The sequence below is a fragment of the Arvicanthis niloticus genome, chromosome 17, assembly GCF_011762505.2.
Source record: "Arvicanthis niloticus isolate mArvNil1 chromosome 17, mArvNil1.pat.X, whole genome shotgun sequence".
Classification (NCBI taxonomy): Eukaryota; Metazoa; Chordata; class Mammalia; order Rodentia; family Muridae; genus Arvicanthis; species Arvicanthis niloticus.
In genome coordinates, this window is record NC_047674.1 from 16,096,671 (window position 1) to 16,120,795 (window position 24,125).

General features: G+C 49.9%; 1 protein-coding gene across 3 annotated transcripts in view; it reads right to left on the reverse strand.

Annotated features, from left to right (window-relative positions):
- The window catches only part of Sh3bp4 (SH3 domain binding protein 4), an 81,154-nt gene that overhangs the window by 43,731 nt on the left and 13,298 nt on the right, over window positions 1-24,125 (reverse strand). Inside the window, exons 1-2 of one of the 3 annotated variants that reach the window (XM_076914830.1) lie at window positions 23,157-23,293; window positions 4,602-4,677 (exon numbers count right to left, since the gene is read on the reverse strand). The exons of 1 other annotated variant lie outside the window; for it this stretch is intronic. The gene's annotated coding sequence lies outside the window, so the exon portion shown is untranslated. Of the gene's footprint in view, window positions 1-4,601; window positions 4,678-23,156; window positions 23,294-24,125 lie in introns of those variants that run through there. One more of the 3 variants, XM_034521502.2, reaches the window with a different exon arrangement.

The following is a 24,125-nucleotide window of genomic DNA, read 5'->3' on the forward strand; positions in this document are numbered from 1 at the left end:
TGTGGTAGTGGTGGCCCAAGGGGAACTGGACAGAGCAGATGCCATCAAGATACAGTATAGACACACATGAAGTTCTCAGAGAATAAATAAAATGTTATTTGGCAGGGGCTAGACAGAGCGTAGGAGCCCTTAAGAGCCGAGTTCAGTGTCCAACACACAAGTGGGGTAGTTCATGATCTCTTGTAGCTTCAGCTCCAGGAGGGACCCAGCACCCTCTTCTGTCACCCAAGGGCACCTGTTCGTACTCAGGCTTGTATATATCCAAACACAGGTAAAAGTGAAACAAATCTTTAAAATATGGTCTCTACAAGACAGGTACGGTTTTTCTTCACGGTCACACCCTCAGGAATGCAGTGTAAGAAGCAGCCTGCATTCGCCCTGTTTGGGGTACTAGGAGTCACTCAGGGCTGCAGTGGAGGATGCTGGAGGATGTAGGTTATAGTCATCGCAGCACGGAAGCACAGCCTGGATAGTCTGAAGGGGTCCTGGGTCTCATCATCCACCCTGTGGCTCCCAGGTGAGCTGTGCATACGTACGGTCCATGTGCTTTGCCTAAATGTCAGTCTGCTCCGTCTGCTTTAAACATGGAGCTGACAGGGAACTCCAGGCTTGGAGCCTGGGAATGAGAGTGTCTCTCAATGGCCTGGAAGGGTCTTCCAAGTCCAAGTATGTTTCATCAAGACATTCTAAAGCCCTTAATATAAACAACACTGGAATTTTTCTTCCTCTACAACCCACTGCCCCCCAGAGACTCAAGTATGCCAAGAATGTTTTCCCTGTCCCCAGGGCACACCTGCTTGAAGGAGGTTGAAAAGACTGTCATGGTGGGCAGCCTCTTATAGACCTCGAGTGGCTTAGGCTCCTTTCTCTCTCCAGCCTCCCCAGCCCCCCCCAACCCCCCACTGCTGCTGATCTCGACCACCTTCGGAGAAGTCCTTTACTGACTGAAGATGCAGATTTTGTGGCTATTTCAGGGCAGAGGTTTTGGAAGACACCAAGAACAACAGCCTGTTGGAGATGGTCTGAGCCGGCTGAGGAGTCCACGCTGGTCAGGCTGTGAGCATTGGTTATTATGACTCTGTCTGAGAGCCACTATCTCCTGTCCTGTGTCCTGATCCCAATTCACAGCTCAGTAGTGAACCCATAACTTCGTCCCATAAAGCCACACCTCCTAAGGGTCCTATCACCACCCCGCAGTGGTACCCCAGGCTGAGAGTCAAACCTTCAACACATGGGTCTCCTAAGAGGCATTCAAGGTACAAGGTATAATACAGGGTCAAACTTTGTTAGTGACTCTCCACAATGTCCAGGCAGGAGGCAGCTGCACAGAGTGGTTTCAGCTGGGCCCCTAAAGAAAAAGTCAACAAGGCCAACCACCATAGATTGATGAAACCCTCCTTTTAGACCATATAATGTCTTAAAAGTATATATTTGATTTCTAAAGACACTCACCATCCCAATATTAACTTCATCTGTTAATTTCTACTTTGTGGCTCCCTTCTGGTTCTCCATACAGGTCAGTGAAGGGATCAGGGATCTGGCACATGCCCAATGGCTCCTGTGGCCTCCCAGGTACAGGCTAAGAAGTGAGTCAAGGTAGCCTGGAGGGCACACAAACCTGGTGGAATTCTAGACCTGGACTTTGCTATTTCATACTAACCCTCTGGGCTAAGCCTGAATGAGGCCCTCTCAGAGGCTTATTTTCCCATCTGTAAAATGGGCAGGGCACACAGAGAGCCCCGGAGCATAAGGAAATTGAAATTTGAAAAGGAGCGGGTGATCATCAAGGCTGGGGGGGGGGGGGCTGGAGCCACACTCAGGTGTGGAACATAGTGGGGGCCTCAGAGGGGCAAGGTGGGGTGGGGCTATGGGACACACAGGACAGAGAGCTCAGGCTTTCCATGACCTCAGGCTCCCTACCAGTTCTAAGCTGCTGGGCTGAGCTCCTAACTGTCTTAGGTGAGAGACTAGGAGTTAGACAGACTCCCTGGTAGACAGACTGGGGAGAGGGGCGGGCACATGGCTAGGTAATAAAGGTGTCAAATCACCCTCCAGACTAGAGACAAAAGCCCAGTAGCCTATAACAAATGTCCCATAGGCTTCTGTCTCCCAAAGGCGGGCTCCTTGCTGTTGGTGCGGCTCTGCAAGTTCAAAGCTAGAGCAGGACAAGTCACACATAGCTGTGGGCCCACCAGCCTTCACATCTGTCTTCAAACTAACTAACCCTAAATCAGGGGAAGGAAAACTTCAGAGACTTAAAACCAACAACCCTAAAGAGACTTGACTCCTCTGCTTTGCAGACAGAGGGCTTTTTTCTCTGTGTGCCTTCCGCGTGCCTACTGCGTGCCAGTGTTTCTAACCCCCTCAAGCCCTTCCTCCAGCTGCTGACTCTCGGTTCCTGTTTGCTGTGTTTCTACAATGTTTGCAGACCTGTGGCACTTAAGATTTTTCCTGCCTTTTAATTCTTTAATTGGCAGAGAAAACAAACCTATCAGGCAAGACCCCTAGACTGTATTAAAGGTGCATGGACTGGTCATACTGGTCTCAAAATGACTCGACCACTGCACCCATCATTTTGAGCAGCCATATGCATGGTCATGGGGCAAAATATTTCCAATTGGAGCAAAGTGGGATCAGAAGCAGGCTGTGTTTGAACCTACATAGCAGGTTTTCCAGGTAAACAACAGAAATGGCCACCAGCACAGAACCCTGGGTACAGAAACCCCGGGAAGCTCTCTATCACAATGACAGAGGGGCCAATTGGGCTATGAATATAAAGACGGAGAACATGGGACACTTGTTTTCCTGGGACCAAAAAAAAAAAAAAAAAAATCACAGAAACTGGCCACAATGTATCACAGCCATCAAGTGCTGGGTGCTGGGCTTTCTGAGTGCTGTGATGACTGGCATGTAGTACCTGAACTGCACTCGAAGATGTATCACTTCGGGGTGATCACACAGAGCCTGCCTCACGGCACTGAGTTCCCAGGTAGGTGACACCAAGGCCCACCAGCTCATTTGAGATGGCAAAGCCACCCCAGGGCACCGTCTATTTCCTCTCCCCTGACGTTTCACTGGCCCTGTGCATCTGGCAGAGTGCCAGAAAAAGCAAACCACACAAATACCACCCAGGAAAGTGCTGGGGTCAAAGAGCAGTCGCCCTTTAGTCTCCTCCAACAGGGATCAGAATGGGGCCTGCTCAACCAGCCTCTACCCCATAGCCAAGAGCAGTTGAGTCTAAAAAGGGTCCCCTGCCTCATTTCCTGCTGCACAACCCTCTGGAAGCCCCTGCATTCATCCAGAGAGAATCAACCCACAGGAACTGATAGTAATTTCAGCACCCTAGTCCCACCTCTGGCCAAGGCCAGGCCAAAAGAATGTGAGGAATGTGGATCAAGCCAAACATCAGCATCTCAACATCTACAGGGCAAGGAACTGCACTTATAAGGGAAAGGCCTGCTGTTGGCCACTTCCTGGGCATTAAACCCTCAGACCTCAGGAGCCTGAACAATGACCCCCCACCCCCGGGACTGATAGCTCCTGCATGCTTTTCTTCGGTATCCCAGGACACCCAGGCACTCTCCCTACCCTGGTGCACATGTGGACTCGAACGCAGATAAAGACAAAAGGGATTGGCAGGGACAAAGAAACAAATACCAAGCAGCTTTCTTGGCTTCACAGAGGGCACCGTGGATTTAAAGAAAATGCCCAAATGACTCTCGTAGCCGGGATGGGCTTTATTTCAATGCATATATATTCCAGAACAGAAGATGACATGGCCCAACAGCTGGTCCTCAAACTCTCTTTTTAGCCTCCAGAGCAGGAGCCTTGTGCTTAGTGGTAGTCAATGTATTCCATCAGGCAAGGAAAGACACAAGGTGCCACCATATCAAGTGGAAATTCCTCCCCCACTGACTTTACTGGGGACAATAACAGTTGGCCCTACTGGCAGCCAGACGGAAAAGGTCAGAAACTAATCCAAGAACACAACACCAAGTACCCACTAATTCTCTGGTCCAGTCCTTCCTCCTGACACTCCTGGAATGGGTGTGCGTGTGTGTGTGTGTGTGTGTGTGTGTGTGTGTGTGTGTGATCTATAACCTCAGGGCCAATGGAAACCAACTGCTTATCACTGGACTTGGGAAACTCGTGTTAGAATAACAGCTCCTTTGTGCAAAGGCAGGACAGGCCACTGGCCCTGCCCCATGCTGTCACCAGAGACAGCAAGCTGTGGGGCTGGTTTGTCCATAGGACATGAATAGGAATTCTCAGAAAGTAAACAGGAACATGGCCATCCCGGAAACACACAGGTGGCAGCTTCAGGCAACTGACCCTTGCCAGCTGGGCACACTGTGAACTGGAGGAGATGGGGGAGGGGGTTATTAAGGGAGATGCTGGTGGTGGTTGGTGTCTGAGAAAGGACAGAGGTCACCAAAAGCTTCTAAAAGCTATTTCTCCTTGCTTCGGTTGAGTCTTTGTGTGCTGGAAGCCTTCCCTCCTCTCTAACCCCGACATGCACTTACTGGCCTGTGCATCTCAGGCACCAAACGCTGCTACTGAGTGGAGGTTAAAGGGAGCAACCTTATCCAGGGCCTGCTTACCTGCTGGGGGATGGTGACCTGATGTTAGAGGAAGAACTCCAAGACCTGACCTTCCGTCCAACAGAAGAGGGATGCCCTAGGAGACAGAAAGGGCAGCATGAGAAGATTCTGAGAGTGGGCTCTGTTGTAAGTCTTTGCAGAAGTCCGGGTAGGGATAGACAGACAGCTGATCCCTCACTGCAGGCCTCCCAGGGCTGCACTGTTGGAAGAAAGAAGCACAGCAACCACCTCTGAACTACCTCTGCTCCAGCCCCTGGATATTGTCAGAGCAGCAGCCAAACCCAGGCAGATTCCAGCCTAATGGAGCAGTGTGGTCCCCTCCTGATATACCTCAGGTATCTTGGTGACGCAGTGAGACAGCCACAGAACGACCACCAGCAAGGGCAGACTTGATCACCATGCACCATGTAAGATATAGTGGGGCTAAAGGCTTGCGTTCTGTTCCCAGCACCATCTACCCCAGGTCAACTTTTGAGAAGTAGGGTGGTTATATTGTTGTGCACATTTATAGAAATGCTGCCCTGGGCAGCGTAGGAGGAGAAGAGGCCATTCTGGACACCTTCCTACCTCAAATGACACTCTACATGCAACAGCTGTCATGTACATAGACTCATATCCGTGCCCCATACCTTCACAAACCAGCACCCATGTCACTGTCCCTATATTTACGGAACATATACCCACAGGGCTTCACTTCTGGTTCGATGGAAATAGAAATCCCAGATGTACCAAAAGGTGGAAAGCAGAGAAAGTTGCCCTACCAAAGTGCCCCAGGAAATGCCACTTGAAACAGATGGGCTTTGTAAACATAAAGGCAGTGTTTGACATCATGGGCACCAGAAAAACATCACTCAGCTTGATGTATGTTACCAGAAAGGCTGGGACAACATAAGAAGAAATGTTCATCAACAAGAGAGACCTCAGTCCCAAAGGAAACCAATGGTAAGAATCACCCAGGGCACCATGGTCTGTCTAGCTGTTTGGCTTGCTGGAGAAGAGCCAGCTTGAAGTCAAAAGACTCCAAAGTACTGGGTAATCCATGTCAGAGTACTTTATAGAACTTCACAGTCAAGAAGTTCATGGCAAAAGGGGATAGAGACTCTGAGCGTGGCAGAACCAGGCTGACACAGGTGGCCCACTAACGACCTGCCATTCCAGTACTGGGGAAATGGGAGGGAGAGGTGGCTGGAGGGTACTATGCCGCGATGCCCAGCAGACAGGAGCAGAGGTCACTGTTCATATCTCTTCCTCCTGCTCTAACTCTCTGGAGACCCAAGGTCTCTGCGCAACGAAAGAAATGGCTGTGCAAAGACTAGGGAGCCAGGACCCATCAGCTGTCACGACATCAAAGATAGCCATGTGAATGAATGTGAACAGACCGAGTCACTGTAAACTCTGAAGGTGTCTACATCTCAACATCTGCTTCAAGAAACACCAATGCCATCACTGGAAAGGATGTTGGTAACCCCCTATAAACCCCACTGCCAAGATGACATCAATGTGCTTTCAGGAGTCTCAAAGCGCCAGAATCTTCTCCCACTGCCCAACAAGAAGGTGCGCATATCACTCTGGTCATCTCCCATGGGCCCAGAGGACATAAAATTTCAGAGCTTGACCCTAGCTGAGTGCTGGAAGGCTGAGCAAAGGCTTATGGCCACCATCCCACCAGATTCAAACAGTAAGCAACAGAGAGACAGAACTGTCCACACCCCCCACTCCAGAATGACTAGCAAGTCCCTCTGTTTCCACACTCTTAGATGACCTCCCCACAGGCTGCAGTATCTCAGAATGTGACTCCATCTGCAGAGAGAATCTCTCAGGAGGAAAAATGAGATTAAGGCCCTAACGCAGTATGACAGGATGATTTGCTGAAATGGAAAATGTGGAGAGGCCTTGTATTCATAGCAACAAATGGATGTGAGGCTGGCAATGGCCAATGGCCTCCAGCTGACATCAGCTGTCCCAGGCCCAGCCCCTTAAGGTGGCCCCTGAGGGAGCCCACTCTGCCTCTACACACATGCCGGACTCTAGGAACACTAATTTCTGTTGTTTGTGCTACCCAGTGCCTTGTGGTCCGCCATTAAAACTGTCTATCAACTAATCCACCACACCCAGTATTCTCACAAGCAAAACATGGAAAGAGGGTCTCAGGGGCCTGCCATTCTGGATGCTGCTGAGGGAGACAGACTTGAGACAGCTAATGTTCTCACACCCACCTCACTTGCTACAAGTCTTCAGGAAGGGCCTTGCCCGGCTCTCTAATCCAGCCAATACACAAGTTCTGAATTCTGTCTTAGCACCCCAAGATGGGGCTCCAGTAGACATCGATGGATACAAGTCTCCTACCTGCATCCCATGGCAAGTAGTGTGGTTCCAGAACAAATACACAAGACAGAAATAAATGAATCCTTTCTCTACGTCAGAGCCAAACCATGGCCTGTAGGCTGAACCCAACATGGTCATCTGCCACAGACGCTTATATGTTTTTAAACAGTTGGGGGATGGGGTGGAATGAATCAAAAGACGAGTATTTCAGGAGGTGGGCATTCCATGACATTCACGTCGAAGTCTCCTTCCACTGATGTCTCACTGGATAAACTAACACGCCAGCTAAGGTTTCCTCTGAGGCTTCTGTGCTATAACCACTGGGGGCAGCTTCAGAGCCCTTCTGGCCCACAAAGCTGAAAGACCTGTTTCCTGACTTTCCAGAGATGTTTACAAGCCCCTGTTCCATGCCAGGCTACTTACGCAACAGGCACAGGGCCAGGCGGCTGCAGACTCAAGCCAGAGGCTAGTGGGCCCCCACCCACAGGTGCAGGCTGGAGGCCAGGAGTGGTGCCAAGGGCAGCCAGCACAGTGAGGGCACGGGAAGAGCAAAGACAGGACGTGGCCACAGAGGAAAGCAAGAACCAACCCAACCCAACTTCAAAGTTACTATCTTGAGCTGGTTCTAACCTGGAAAGGATGAAAAAAAAAAAAAAAAAAAAAACCCACGGAATCCTTCACAAAGGAGAGGTGCAGTCTTGATCTCTTTGGTGACATGTTGCCTCCCAAAGCCTCCAAGTGCAGGTCAGCTCCACCAGCCCCTGTGACGTCCAAGAGTGCACTGAAATTCCAGGGCCTGGCTGTGTATTAACCCCCAGTGTCCCACTGTTTGGTAGTCTGACTTGCTCTTGAAAGTCAGGGGTAGCTCTTTTGGTAAAGTGCTTGCTGCACAGGCCTTGAGACCTAAACTTGATCCCCTAGCACCACTCTTGGGGAAAGCCTGTGCTACAAGGGGTGTGGACTACCAGTACCTGGCTTTCATCATTTCTTGAAAAGCTATTTGTCCAGGTTTAACTGCCTCCTTCATCTCACCAGCCGGTTCCTCAGAGCCTTCGGAGCCATCACCTCATACTCTGGTCTCTACTAGCAGAAGAGTTTTTATTTACCTTCAGTTTTCTCAAGACAAGGTCTCATGTAGCCCAGGTTGGTCTATACGCTATCTAGCCAAGGATACCTCCTGATCTCTCTGCCTTCCCCGGGGGCTGAAGAGACTTTCACCAGCTATGTCTGTGACCACCATCTAAAAGCTATTAACGAAGAAAGCCACTTCCCCAGGCGGAGTGCAGCCTGTGCTCCATTTATGACCTGGCAACCTTCCTGGGGAACCCGTGATGAAGGACCACCCCTAGGGACTGTGGGAATGAGCAGTTTGTTTGCAGGACTTAGTGTGCGTGTGAGGAAACTACCTGGAACAGGGGACTGGTGCCCGTCAGTCACACGTGTGTATGCATTCAGAAGAGCCCAATGGATCTGGTATCACCACATTTTTCTGGACCTCCATACCTCTATCTGTTAAAACAAGGCTCCCCACAGCAAGTGAAAAACCCCAACATGAGGTTGACTTCTTCCGGCTTTTTTCAACAAGCCCATGGACGGCTTGGGAGAACTGCAGATCTTCTTTTATTTCTTCGAAACAGAAGCTACTCAATATTCAGCACCAAGGACACAGTAGAAACATCTCCAAATGCTTAGAACTCCATGTCTTACATCTGAGTAAGGCTGGGATTCCCAAACACTGGTATGTATCAGAGAACTGTTTGCCACAGATTGACCAAATGTCCATCCTTACCCTGCCCAGCTTCCTGACACTGAAGCCTGAGACTGCATACTACTTACAGGGCCCCAGGCAACACTTTGAAAATCACTGGCATAGTGACCCTGAAATGTGTTTTTCCATCTGTCCTCTCCGCCTGTGAGGCAGCCTGACAGGTGCCCCCCACCCCACCCCAAGCACACTGAGCAGGAAAGGCTTCAATAGCTTGGAGAAGAAGTACAGAGGTGGGACTGTGAATGAATGCAGTACAACGCCAACATCCGTGACCTCTATAATTAGAGGATGAAATACAAAGAGAGCCCTTCACAAAGCAGGCTGCAGGAACCGGATGTCTGCAAGCAGCGACATAATGCAGTCCTATGTTGTACTTCCTTCCTCCTCCTTCCTTTACAGGTGACAAAACCTCCCAGGTCTAAAAGTTGGATAAAGTTAAATATCCTGCCTAAGGCAGATGAAGGCAGCTGTGGCCGGGCCTCCACGGAACATGGAAGGAGCTGCAAAGTCCGGGCAAAGGTGAATGCGTGAAACCTTGGGGTTATCCATGAGCGGAGACTCAAACCGCAGCTCTGCCCTGAAATACAGTGACATCTTCCCTCCTGGATGCCAGGCTGGGTGATAGGATAACATCACTTATGGTCCCTGAACTTGCCAGTTTTCACAGATTGCTGGTTCCAGTTTCCACAAGTCCTCTCAGCCAGCTGTCCTCCCCTCCAACAGCACAGAAGGGGCAGCCCAGAGAGCTATCCCCTGCTGACCAAGGACCACCAGGATGGGGCTGTCAGCTGACCTCTTCAGAACTCCTTCCTACAGGTCAAATCTCCGCCTTGGCAACCTCTCACTTTGACAACAGTGTAAGGGGCAAAAACGAAAGGCAGCCAGAGGTCCAAGCCTTTTAATGAGACCCAAATTCTTTCCATGCCTGACTCACTGTGGACGGAAGAGCCTTCCTTCCCCCTTCAACTTTGCAATGGGGTGCAATGGGGTGCTGAGATGAACGGGGGACTGGAGTGACAGTCACAGTTAAGAAAGCCCCTGCCAGACGTCTGAGCAAAGTGGGAAGTGGGTGGAGATGCTTACTTTCTAAGGACTTGTGGTTGACTAATCTGATAGGTTATCTCAGGCCATTCCTTTCAAATCCTTCACGCTTACAGAGGTGGGTGGAACTGAAAAAGGAAAACCCCTGGGAGCTCCAAACCTGCATAAGACCAGTCTGTATTTTAAACTTTTCTCCCAAATGAAGCTTCGGTGTCTAAATCCCTCAGAGATGACCATAGAGTTACCCAGAACACAAAGCAACTTCCCCATCACAAGAAATAGCTTTCATTTATTTGTTACTTTGCATTGTGTGTGTGTGTGTGTGTGTGTGTGTGTGTGTGTGTGTGTGCGCGCGCGCACACACACGTGGAGGCCAAGATCAACCTCAGGTGTCATCCCCAGGAGGGGCATTGCTTTCTGAGACAGGGTTTTACACTGGGACCTGAGGCCACCAATGAGGTCAGGCTGACTGGCCAGGGAGCCCCAGAGACCTGCCACCTCCCAAGGACTGAGATCCATATACCACACACCACATTCACCTTTTATACGTGGGTACTGAGGACTGAACTCAGGGTCTCAGGCTTGTCTTGTTACCATCTTACAGACTAAACTCTCTCTCCAGTCTGTAAGAAATACCTGTTTTGTTTTTAAATCTCAAATTTGCAATCTTCCTGTCTCAGCCTCCATAGTGTTGGGATTAGAGGTGTGAGCCTCCGTCCCAGACAATGTCTTAGTTTTAAGCACACATTATTTTTTTTTTTAATTGAAAATAACACACATTTGAAAAACAACCAATTTGGCTGTCTCTCTGTTGGGACTGTAAAGCGTTTGGGGAGACCTTTGGATCTGTGATACAGGGCTGAATGACCCACCCAAACCTGCTGGCTAGCTCTATTCCCCTTGATTCCAAGGCCTCCTGGCTTTGGTAAAGCTGAAGCAAACAGAAACAATGTTTCCAGTACACCTGAGGCCCTGTAGCTATGCAAGTGGGCTCTGCCTTAGTCTCGCTATCCTGTGACTATTCTGCATATCTATTTCTTCCCACTGTTCTTCTTCACGAGCCCCATTAATTAGGCATGAAAGGTTAGCCTGCTAGAACGCTGTTCCCACCCCACACGGCTAGGGCTCATTTAGCTCCCAGAAGTCACTGTGCCACCTCACCGTCCTCATCTGTCCTTCCCTGCTCCCCTCTGTGAAGCAGCAATTTGGCAAGATTAGCAAGTGTGCTGGAAATCAGAGAGAAGACGGGTTGAACATGAAAGATGAAAGTTGCCCGCACGCTTTAGCACGAGACAAAAAATGGCAACCCTATGCTGGAATGACAAGGACCGTGAGCCAGCAGGGAAGTCGGGCTCCTCTGAGCTGCTGCAAACTTTACCTCTCTCCCTTTTCTTCTCAGCATTGTCACAACGATGGCTTGGAGGACGGAGAAGAAATACTCCCTTCCAGGGCTGTTCTTGGTTATTAACTTGACTATGACTGGAATTAACTACAATCCAAGGCGCTGGGCATATCTGTGAGGGATTTTCCTGGGTCGAATTATTTGAAGTGGGAAGATCCACCGTATATCTGGGACACACCTTCTAGTGGCAACCTATAGAGAAGACATAGAAAGAAGTTCTCTCTCTGCTTGCCCTCACTCTCGACAGCATTTTCATTCCTTCACTGGTATTAGAGCCTTCTTCTTTGGGATTCCAGTGTATACTTTAGGACATGCTGAGATATCCAGTGTCATGCAATTAAAAAAAAAAAGTTACTGGCTTCTTGGACTTTCCATCAGGAGAGCCACTGTTGGACTATACTGTCAGACTATAACCTGTAAGCCACTCTAATAAATCCCATATATAGCATCCTATCAGTACCTGACCTGTAGATTTCCCTTTCTTACAACCCTCGGCGGTCAGGAAGAAAGCCTAATAGAAGTCCACACTACAAGAGGCACCAAACCATAATGGATATCACACCACAGTAACACAGAGATCTCTTTCAGGGGGCAACCAGGATAAGTGCAGATGCTGAGTGCTCCCTATGGGGGGTGCTCCCCATGGTAGCATACCAGGCCTCAGTAAATACCCCCAAAGAAACCCTAGGATCCATGCTCCCTGCCCCCAAGAACAATTCCAAGGCATGGTCTCATAGCTCCTCAAGAAGGTCCCAGCCCGGTGCAGCCTCGGTGTCCACAAGGCCACTCCCTCAGCAGCTCACCCCTTGCTCTTTTCCTCTCTCATCTCATCCTCCTGGTGCTCCAAATCCTGCTCCTGAGAGTAGTCTCTATCTAAAATACCAGGCTCTGCCTTTGATGAGGGTCACAGTCTGGAACAGATGGGAAATGTACAGCTGGCTCTAGGTCACTGGATTGGCTTTTTGCCAAGACACAAACACAAGGCTGGTGTACACACACACACACACACACACACACACACGCAGCTGCAGCAGCACTCCTGGCTGGTTCTAGTCAATGCTGGAGGGTGACTTTGTATTGTCGGTACAAAAAAAAAAAAAAAAAATCCCAGTTTAGAGAGTCATACAAATATTTTGTTCCATTAATATGATGCATTTACATCCCTGCTAAATCTGAGGATGGGGGGAAAAGCAAGGGGACAGCTGTACTCCAACAGATGGTTTTTTCATCAATAATACATAAAATCACCATGGATCACTCCCAGGCTAAGGATCACCAGAGGTCATGGGGTTGGGGCTCTCCACTAGGACTTGGTACTAATGCAGGTGCCATGGGCCTAGGTCAATCAGCAGGGAAGCGCACCCCGGAAGGAAGGAAGGCTCTGCTTAGCAGTCACGTCTTTGGATCTCCAGATCCCTGTCTCTCCTATTGCTGCTATAGCACAGGTATATACCATGTAGTTTTAGGGGCTAGAAATCTGAACCCAATCTTATGGGTAAAGCCAAGGAGATAGCCAAGGAGACTGACAGCATGAGCAGAGAGGGCTAGAGCTAGAAACCCTTGCTCTACCCTTTTCAGCTTCTAGTGTTTACCAATCTCCCTGGCTCCTCCGTACCCAAAGCACACTCGTTTAGTCTGTGTCTGTCATCAGCCCCTGTGGTCGCACCTCCTTCTACCACCTCTTAAAAGACACGTGTGTTTGCATGTAGGACAGAAGTGGGAACCACGCATGGTACGGCCTGGACATGGTCTGAATGCTGAAACCTTAAGTCTCCCAGACTGGAGATGCTAAGATGAATGACTTAAAAGGTGGGGCCTAGATGAAGGTAGTCGGTAGCAGTGTCACCCCTAAAAAGAACTCATCTAGCCACCCTGCAGTGAATCATGTAAAGCACAAGCCTTGCTCTATCCTAGACTCTCTGGTTTTCTGTCTCTCCAGGTGATCTCGGCACCCAAGTTCCTGCCTTGGTGCTATGCTCCAAACTGTGCTGTCGATGCCGGCGGGAGGCTCTTGAATCTCTTCTTTATCAATTCTTTATCAATTAAAACACCAAGAAACCTTGACACCCCGGGCTCCTCCAATCTGCAAAGGCCCCCTTAGATCTAACGGGTAACAATTGCAAAGACCAGGGTCCGGGTATCTTTCAGGAAACACGATATCAAACACTGCATACTTTGCTGCCCAACCCCCTCCCAGCTTCACTTGCCTCTCCTTGCACACACACCTCTCCCTGTCCCCATACCTCCAGGATAAGTGTTCTATGAGACAAGACCTTTGTCCTGGTCTCTTGTGCATGAGGAAGCTCCTGGATTCTAGCAGGCAGTATTGCAAAGATGACTGCTGGCTGTTCACAGTGCTCATGTATGGACACAGAGGTGCTCATACCCTAGGTCCGGACAGATTGCTGAACTTAGAGGATTCTCATTGACGAGTGTGTTGGGGGTCATTCCCCCCAACCCTCGCCCCAGAGTTGTTGGCAGAAAGTGGAGGTCAGTAGTCAAACTTACAAGGGTCATTTTAAAAGAGAGGTGCCCTACTGTGCTCCCTTCTCTTTCCAGCTGCCTTCTAGAAGTAAACAAGGAAAATTAAATTTTTCTTGTGAACTATCAAAAGGAGTTGTTTGACAGCATTTTTCCATTCCAGTATCATTCTGCAAGGACTCAAAAGCTGGGTGACGCCCACAACAAAGGTCGCCATGGAAACGGCTCACCTCCCTCTTGAAAATCATGACTTCACCCCTCGGTCCTCCCAAACCCACTCCAGATTGTTACCGAAGAACCTTTGTGCAAACAAACACCAGTGACTGCCTGAATGGCAGGAAATGTGGCAGCGTTTTTCTAATTTTAACTTGCTCCAGGAATGTGTGTGTGTTCAGAACACTCAGTGGGGGTGGGAGGGGGGCACACATTCCTTTGCAGCCACCTCCAGGGAGCCCAGAGAAAAAGCAGCTCTCAGGCAAGCCTTCTCAGAGGAGGATGTACCACAAACCTCACTCTACTTCAGACGGAGCTGAGTCCAGGGCCTGCCCACTCAGGTTATGGCTGGGAAAGCCTAGAAAACAATCCTGGCGAACGTCCCCTGGGGCAGAAGGCTTCCAATGAGTCTCAGTTCTGTTTTAAAGCCCTTCATGGTGGGGTGGGGGCACCTCCCTCAGTGAAAGAACAAGGAAAGTGCCAGTATTTGCCATATTCTAGTAAATTTGAAGACTTTGTAGGATCCAATAAAAAAAGGTGAACGGAGAAAACTATGCAAAGAATCTTCTGGAACCATGCAAAGAATCTTCTGGTTGGAACAAAGGAGAATAATCATGCAAGTTTGGGGGAGGGGAGGCAGGTGTACCTGCATTGATACACAACACCCCAGGCAGACCAGCTCCAATATCACAAGGTGGTCAGCGTGGAGCTTGGTGCAGGCAGAGGAACAGCTCAGGGGTGGGGGTGGGGTGCAGAGGATCCGGTTTCCACTTGCAGTTTGCATGCTGGGACGACATGGAGGACAAAGCCCTTCCCTGTAACATTCAACCATCCTTCAGGAGAAGCAGGGACAAGTCCATAGACAGGCATGCTACAGAAATTCCCCCAGTGAAGGTGGTGCAAATTCAGTTATGCATCTCAGAGGCGACAGCCTGGCAGGTCAAAAGGAACCCAGCAGTACACACCAAATGACCACAGACATCAGAGGCTGAACATTTCTCCATTTCAGTGGCTTAGGAATCAGGGCTGGTTCAGCTGATCGAAGACACCTTTTTCTTCCGGGGTCTCAGCCTCTCAAGCAAGGCCAAGGTCTCATCAAGACTCGGCAGGGAGGAAGCAACCAGAGCTCCTGGCTGGAGTGAACAGTGGTTTTTGTGGCCTCCCTGTTGTGCTGGTATGAGAGCGCCCTCCTCCCAACCTCAGGGGAGTTACTAAGCAAACTCACTCACCTAATCACAGAAGGGACATTGACCTTTTGTTGTGTTTTGTTTTGACTTGAGACAGAGATTCATGTAACCCAGGCCGGCCTCAATCTCCCTATATAGCTTAGGATGGCCTTGAACTTCTGCTCTTCCGATTTTACCTGGAGTGCTGGGATCACAGGTGTGTACCACCAAGCCCTGCCTAATGGTGCTGGAGATGGAACCCAGGAATTTTGCCATGCTGGGCAAGCTCTATGCCAGCAGAGCTCTGGTCTGAAACATTATCATTCTGATGAATTAATTTTATTAGAGGCAGCCAGAGACAGGAAGGAACAGCAGACTGAACTATGTGTGGTACAAATGCAAACAAGCAGAGGAGGGTCAACACACAACCCAGGACAGGAATAGCTCTCAGCACTTACTTAAGATCCACCAGATAAGAGAATGGCTGGGCACTGGTGGCTCAGTGGTTAAGAGTACTTGCTGCTGTTTCAGAGGACCAGGGTTCGATTCCCAGCACCTAACATGGCAGCTCATAACCATCTGTAATTCTCACTTCAGGTAATCTGATGCCCTTTTTTGGTCTCCATTGACGTCAGTTACAAACATGGTGCACATACATGCAGTCAAAAATACTTATAAGCATAAAAAAGTAAGATTTAAAATATTTTAGAAAAACAGTACATTTGAAAATCATACAGGGGGACAGGGAGGGCAGGCTGGAGTCCATCTGTCCTAGCAGTGGCTGTGTAAGTCTGGACGAGAGCTCTCTGTTGTGAGTCTTCAATAACCATGCTGACGTTCTGTATTCTGTCTATGTCTCCCCAAAGTTTAGGGATCACCTACCTGGCTTGGTCCCTTGCATGGCCGAGACAACAGAAACGGAGCACACTGAGAGCCTCGGAAAGCTCAGCTTCTTCCTGCTGGGCATCCCTGATTCCTGTTTATCTTGCTCAGAAAGAGAACCAGGCCAGCTCTAGCCCATACCACTGCCCGGAAATCCTCTTTGCCCTCAAACCTCAATAGTGGCCTCGGATTCTTCTCTGAGGCGAGGCTGCCCCTCCCGGGTGGGGTTCCTGTACTCAAGGACTGCCCCACCTGTATTAACTACAGGTACCATAGCTGTAAGACTCAACTTCTTTCATTGGGTCAAGACTCCACTCCAGGACCCTGAAGTATCTTCCTGTTGGGGTTATACCTCTCTGGCAACTGAAAACATCAGTTCACTGTCAGAAGCTGGAAGTCACACAAAGCTGCATTCTGTGTGTAAGAGTGTCCAATCAAACACTCCCAAAACAGGCTCGAGGAGAGACACTAGTCTGCAATGAGGAAGGAGGCCATGAGGGTTCACCAGGGAGTGCCGTATGAATGAGCTGACTTGGACCTCTGTGCAGTGGAAAAACCAAGGGTCTGGTGAGGGGCCCAGAGGGGCATTTGTGCCTGTCCCTCACACCTCAGCATCATCAGACAGTAGCTGAGTCAATGAACAGATGAATATGGTCCTTGTGGTCCTTCTCCATAAAGGAAGGTACATCAGGGCACCTGTTGAGTTAGATGGGGGTTAGTCAGTGTACAGAGTGAGCCCAGGTCTTGGGAGTCAAGCATTTGTGTGTGCACTGAAGAAGGGTGTGTATAAACAAAATCAGAGTAGGAACTACTGCAGGTTAGCTGGGACACTACATGTCTGTGACCACGGTGCATGGCAACCCAGGGAGTGAAACTCTTTCAAGTCCCAACCACAACACTCAGGCCTTCGCAAAAAAAAAAAAAAAAAAAAAAAAAAAAAAAAAAGTGCTCCACAAACCTCCAGGCTCTTCCTGGAGAGCACACCAGGTAAGTGAGGTGGGTATGGGTGGGGGGGACCTGTGTCTAACAGATAAGACCTCAAAAGTACACTTCAGTAAGCTCAAAGAGTCGTGTGTTGGCATGAGGAAGAAAAGGTGATTTAGGGCTCTGGAGGAAGCCTGCGGGGGGTGGGGGTGGGGTAAATGTAAAGTTAGGGTTCAGCCAGGACAACGGTGTGGTCCCAGGAGACCAGTGCCTGGGAAAGAAGGTAGGCCGGGGCTTGACAAGTCTGGCTGTATATTGGTTACAGTGCCTCTGAGGACCACAAGGACAGAACAGCAGTCAGCTCCCTTTTGTGTGGCATTCTATGCTTGTGGCTCTCATCTAGCCAGGCCAGCACCCAGTGTATACCAAGAAAATCACAGGAAGGCCTCAGGGCGTCTACCCACCCTGACTGCTCCTCATACAGCAACAGTATCATCGTGAATGCAGAAGCTATAGCTGTGTGCCACCTGTCCCCACTGAGAAGCTTCAGGTGTGGAGATCGGAACAGACCATAATCTGTCCAGGATCGGAACCCAGTACCACCCCTCCCTACAGAGCCTCCCACAAGCCACAGGCCTGCTCATTCTCAATTCTTCAGCCATCTCACCTCAGAAGGTTATTGTGGACAGGGAACGCCTGAGAGGTATCGGGAACTCTGCGCAGTCCACACTCAGTGCTTGTAGCTGTCCCCCATCCCAGGCCTGCTAGGCTATATGCTGTGTTCTTACAACATCACTGTTGTTTCTGGGCAGCCAAGCAAGCTCTGAGAAGTGATAGGCTGGAGGATTCCAGCATGTGTGAGCTGGGCCCTGGAAGGAAGTCCTCTTCCTAAAACTAGGAACTTAAGTACAGGTCCTCCTCTCCTCTCCTCTCCTCTCCTCTCCTCTCCTCTCCTCTCCTCTCCTCTCCTCTCCTCTCCTCTCCTCTCCTCTCCTCTCCTCTCCTCTCCTCTTCCTTCTCTCCTCCTCTCCTCCTCTCCTTCCTCCCCCCTCTGTCTCTGTCTTTCTGTCTCTGTGTGTTGGGGGGGGGGGTGCACTCACACAAATGCCTACTCCCAAGACCTGGGCTCACTTTGTACACTGACTAACCCAATCTAAGTCAACAGGTGCCTTGATTTGACTCAGTATCTGGGCCAAGTTTAGCCAGTCAACTTTGTGGGGCAGCTTAATCCCATCCCGCTTTCCGTGCGGCCCCCCCCCCCCCCCAGTCATTGGCAGGATTAGCAAGGACCTTGACAGGATCCCAATACACCTGCCAATTTACTCCAAGGCCCAGTGCTCTGGGCTCTGGGTTTCAGAGCAGTTTATTAATGGCCTATTGTCTTCAGCACCCTCCTCCCTCTCCCAGGTTCACTCTGCAAAGAGATAATCCCTGCATTGCTTAGAAGCCACCACAGCTGGGACATGTAGCTCACCTCTAAATGTCCAGGTCAGGACTGAACAAAGAGGCTGCTGATGGGAAGAGGCTGGAGGCCCAGCTGGCTGAGCATCACTTTGCAGAGAAAGGGAGATGCTGGACCTCCCCACTTGCTGCCTCCCTCTGGTCCCTTCATCCGCTCCAGGGGTCCCATCCAGGACATCACACAGCATCTTGCTGTCTTGACTTGTATAATTTCCCCATGCATTTCTGTTAGGTGATCCTGACAGTTCTGAGGACCAGGTAGGTGCTTTAAAAGCTGCTTTGCAGCTGGGAGTTGTCTTGTGACAGTCCTATGGGGTTATGTGTTGTTGGCAGGATGATCATACAGGGGCACGTCCGCTGTCATCACAGCAGACTGTCAGCAGGGTTTAGCATTACTAGGTAGACAGTGGGCACCTGGCCAGTGTCTTTCAACCCCTGTCCCCAGGCCCCTGTCCCCTCTCTGGCTCCTATCCCTTTCTGCTCACAGATGCTTCTCTGTGCCACTGCCAGCAAGAGAGGCCCAAGACCCAGCTCCTACACAGCATATGCAACAGGAAGCTCAGATCCAAGCGATGGAAGCCCTGGCCTAACTGCAGGCAGTAACATTCGAGGTCTTTCATCCCCTCACCCCTGCCCTGACATCTGGATGCACTTGAGGTCCTACTCAGTACTAAAAGAGTGGTTGGTAAGCTCACTGAAGCCTCAGTGGGAGTGGCAGGGAAAAAATATCTGGAGATGACATCTGTGCTAATCACGGGACAACTAAAGGGGGGGGGCTTGAATACTACCTGCCTTCCCCAGAATCTTTACGCCAACCTAGTCAAGTGGGTAATGCTGGATATAATAGTAACAATAACAGCAATAACGGATAAACCACACTTTGCTTAGAAGCTCCGTCATAGCAGCGAAGTCAAAACAGCAGGAACTTGAAGCAGTAAGTCCCACCACATCCCCAATCAAGAGCAGGACGGAATAAATGCAAATGTGCTTAGTTCTCACCTGGCTTTCTCTACTCGTTTACAGCCTAGGGTCCAATCCAGGCTGGTCTTCCCACATCAATTAAGGCAATTGAGACATCACCTACAGACATGCCCACAAGCTAACCAGATCCAGAGAAGCCTCTCTTCCAGACCCATCAAGACTCTTCTCTGGTGATTCTAGATAGTGTACCATTGACAAAACTAGCCATGACTGGATGTATATTCAGCCGGAGACAGTCATTCCTAGTGACAGATGGGTCACCTGATAGTGGTGCTTTAAGTCTGCAGGTATCCTTTACAGGGGTAACCTGGGACGCTAACCACTTGAAGACACAGCCAAGCACTGACTATATCAGGCCCTGGACTCTGTTTTAGGCCCCTTGGCTGTGAGGAAGAAGGCTCAGGGTTCAGAGACCAGCTTCTCTGGGGTCAGACTGTGCTGAAACGGCAGGAAAGCGAGGAAGGAGAACACACTCATGCAGAGTAGCTAGGAAGATTCTAGTAGCAGGATCTCTTAGATCTCTTGGCTCCAGGACAAACTACCTGTGCCCCATTGCTGATTCTTGAAGCTTGGGCAAACTGCTTAGTGTCTTGGTTACTGATGCCTTGCTGGTCAGACTCTAGAATTAGAGAGCCCCCAGGCAGTCAATGAAAGCCCCGGGGGCGATGCATTCCAAGTGTGGGAGGAAAAGAACACCATGCCCAGGTGCAAGCAGGGTTCTGAGCTCATGTCCCATTGCTGTGAATTTCAGTGGGGGCTAGAAGGCCCTGGGCCTTGCAGAAGGACGACAGGAGGAGAGAGGCAGATTCAGGAAACCTGCAAGCCGCCTGGCGGCTGCCATTGAAGTTTTAAAGAAAGGGAACCAATTCTATTTTGTGATAACAATCCAACCTGCAGTAGCACCTGCCTTCCAAAGAGCTCTTGTGTGCCCACACTCACCCTCAGAAACACGCCATTCTCTCACACAACTCACTCCCGAGGCTCACTGTTCACCACCTTCTCTTGCCAGTTTTGTAAGACAGGGCACAGCCGGCTCTGAGGGACAGGACCACGGCTCGTGCCAGGCACACTCCACAGCGCTTCTAATCGGGGTGCTTTCTTGTGAGCCCCATTACAAATTGCCATCCCCATTACAAATTGGCCTATGTCATGAACAGGCAGGACCTGTGGTAGTGAAACTCAACCTCAGGGTGAGACGCAGGCCAGCTCAGGTTCCTCCCTCTCCTCTGTACTAGCCAGGGGACGATCTGAGGAAGGATAGGCCCCACGTTTTCCTCATGTTCTGAAACTTGCCACTAGCCTAAGCTCTGAGCAACAGTTAAGTGACACCATAAAATACAGCAAGAAATAGAGCCCCACCCCCACCCCACCCCCTGCAATCACCAAACCATAACATCCTTGTGGGGCTGCACCAACCCATCTCTAAGACAGAAGCCAAAAATCTCTCTCACAGTTTCCTGTGTTTCGACAAGGATCACACACAACCAGGGATGGGACCTTGAGTATTCTTCATCTATAGCTGTGACCCCAGGCTGGTGAGAAGCTGCTGAAATCTGAAGCTCCAGTTGATCTGGAAAAGCACTCAGGGATGCAGTCCCTGTCTGCAATGTAGTCCCCAGACCCCAGGCTGAGAAAGGAGGACAGGGCAACTAGAAGGCATGGTGAGCCTAGCTGTCCAATCAAGGGTGCGCGGGGGGGGGGGTGTCCATCTTCCCCAGAAACTCGGTGGCTTAGGTCATGATTCTGCCTCTGTGAAAGCAGCTCTGTGGCTATTCCGATCTTGAAGAGGAAGGGTGAATTGATACTGTTACTACCCAGAATGCACAGAGCGGTTATGCACAGAGCATGAAGTTAGACAACTTCATGGTCTAAGTCAATGAAGAATCTTGGAGATAGATGCTCAGACAGTGATTTCCCCTAGAACACCTGCACAACTGGATGGCCTGCGAGTGACCTTGGTGTCCACTAGTGGACGCTGTCCTTGTTCCCTGGCCAATAAAAATGGCAGGCTGCAAAACTGGCAACAAAGGACTCCACTTTGAAAATAATGCCTGTGTGATTTGTCTCATGGCAATAGTTATAGATTTTCAATCTCTTCTCTGACTTATGTTTTCTAAATCGTCTATAGTGAGTTTAGATCACTCAAACAAAGGCGGCATTCCCACTGGGCTCACATCACTGAGAGCCTTATGTTCCCTGATCCCAGGTCTGAAGCTCCACCTTGACATGTTTTACGTGCTCTCTGCCGCCACACCATGCACACTGGCCCTAAACAATGATTCGGGCCTGACATTCCAGCATTTGGGAGATTGATGCCGAGAAATCAGGAGTTCAAGAACACCCCCAGCTACTTGGCGAATTGAGCTCTATGAGATCCAGTCCGTCTCAACAGACAAATTACAAAGGCCTGATCTGCAAGGATTCCAATCTTCAAGTGGCTCCAGGCAGCAACAATGGGAAGAAGCCTGTTCCCTCCTACCTTCCATGAAAGGCTGTGTCAGTAAGAAGGCTGCAGGGAAGGCCCGCTAGAGGTGAGATGCTGGAAAGTCAGCTGAAGACTGCATGCTATCCTAGAGGTCTGGGCTCAATCTGTGACACTACAAGGCCCTCGGTCACCTGCAGGCCAGGAGGAGGCACCAGCAGATCCATAGTCTGGTTCTTGGAAAAGGGCCAAGACTGCAATGGTGTGTCCTGTGTGAAGGGTATCGAGTGTGTGTGCTGGGTGAATCCAGGAAGCAAAAGTAGAAAGAACAGCTGGAGGTGGGGCTCAAAGACGTGCAACTAACTCACTGGACACACTGAGGCTCACAAAAAGGTTGTAGTGGGACTTCAAGGCTCCAGGAGACCCCACAGCACTCACGTTAACACACAATCTCCAAGCTTCTGTGAAGACAGAGGTAGGTGTACACTGAGGTAGAAAGACCTGTCATACTCCAAAGTCACTCACAGATCAAGATTAAACACAGAAGGAAATCCCACATGAAACACCACAGAAACTAACGAATCAGGTATCAGAAATGAGAAAATGCCTTACAGCACTAGCAGACACAACATTCCCTATCCTCCAGGGGGCACTGGGAAGAGGAGAAGGGGTCTGGGTGTAACCCCAGACTGCAGTAAGCATCATGGCCCATCCTGGTTAGTTTGTATTGTCAATCAGACACAACCTAGAATCACCTGGGAAGGCAAAAACGCAATTAATAACCCAGATTGGCCTATGGCCTTGTTTGGGAAAGATTGTCTATATTATTAATGTGGAAGGGTCCAGCCCACTGTGGGCATCACAATTCCTATGAAAAGGAGGTCTGGGCTATATAAGACAACTAGGTCTACCTTTCAAAAGAACGCTATCACCAAGGTGTGAACCATAGGCACCACCTACCCAGCAACCCTTCTGTCAACACTGTTGCTGCCTGATAAAGATACCCAGTGTACAACAGAAAACACAACACCATTATCTATGCCAAGTTCTCCGTCACAGAGAAAACATGATCACTTTGCAAGTGCCCAAGAATAACCACAAACACTGCCAACCCCAAATACCCACTCTGAGCAGAGTTCAAAAAATATTCAAAACATTCCATCAGCCATCAGAACTGTGTTAGAATAAGAAAGGCCATTCTGGAACATTCTGTCAGGCATCATTATTATCACTCAGTTAATTTGAGAACGAGTCTCTGGTAGACCACAGTCCAAACAGCCCCCACCCTTCACTCCTTCCACTAAGAACTAATGAAAAGAACCAGGAGTCTCAGGTCACCCACACAGAAGGGGTGGGTTTCTGCACAAGTGGCAGGAGGTACTCTGATCCATTGAGTGGTGAGCTTCTTACTGGTGAGTAATCAGAAGAGTAGCATATAGAGATGTGAGACACAGACCCCTGAGGTCAAAGATGCCTCTCCAACACCTACCAGGCAGGGTCATGAGCAGATCTCCTCAACCAGGCAGCAGACTCTGAATGAGCCAAGGAGGCCATGAGGAGAGAAGCAGTCACATTTGCATCAGGGCTCTGGACAAGGCAGCTGCAGCGACAGTATCTACATGAATACTGAAGGGCGAGGATGGTAAGAGCCTATGGGAAACAGGAAAGAGACAGGAGGGGCTGTGATGTGAGGGCAGACGCTAGACACAGCCCAGAATTCTCCTTTACCATAAGAAGAAGGTCGATCCCACTGCCCTAAGCTTCAGATGTAGAGGTGGACAGGGGGCAGGGTGGAGGGTAGTAACTGCTGCATACAGAACTGCACCAGAGGCCAAGAGCACAGATAGCCTGGGACAGCCAGGAGGTAAGGGATGACAAAGCCAAGCATCAAGGTGAGGATGGAGGCCTCTCTAACACCTTCACATGCTCTCACCCAGTCAAGCCTCATCTCCTGCCTTTGAACTACGCACCAAGCTCCTCAGATCACCAACCGGGGCATCTGGCCACTCTCACGTGTCACCTGACACCCCAGGTTCCTGCCTCCCACAGTGTTCCTTGGGCAGGTTCCAGCAATGGCCTGTTCACCCTGGAATCCAGAGGGCCTGTGGCCAGACGGAGAGAGCAGCCTGAGGAAGACAGTCTGGCCCATCACGGCTGGCTTCTGTGGTTCTCAATTCTAACGGTGTGATTTACTTTCTCTGTTATGCAAACGCAGTAAGAGTCCCCACTCCATCAACGGGGACAGAAAAATACGTTTCCAGGCGAAATGCTGAAGACTCTGGACAGGCTGTCAGAAATGTTAGAGGCCCTGTCTGTCTCTACAGTTATCCTAGCACAACAGAGACAGGTCGGGCACAAACATCCAAGACACAAGAGGAGAGAATATACAAGCTTAGCCTCTCAAGTCACTGTGACCATGGTTTCCAACAGTTCCTCTCACACATATAAAGCTAGCTTA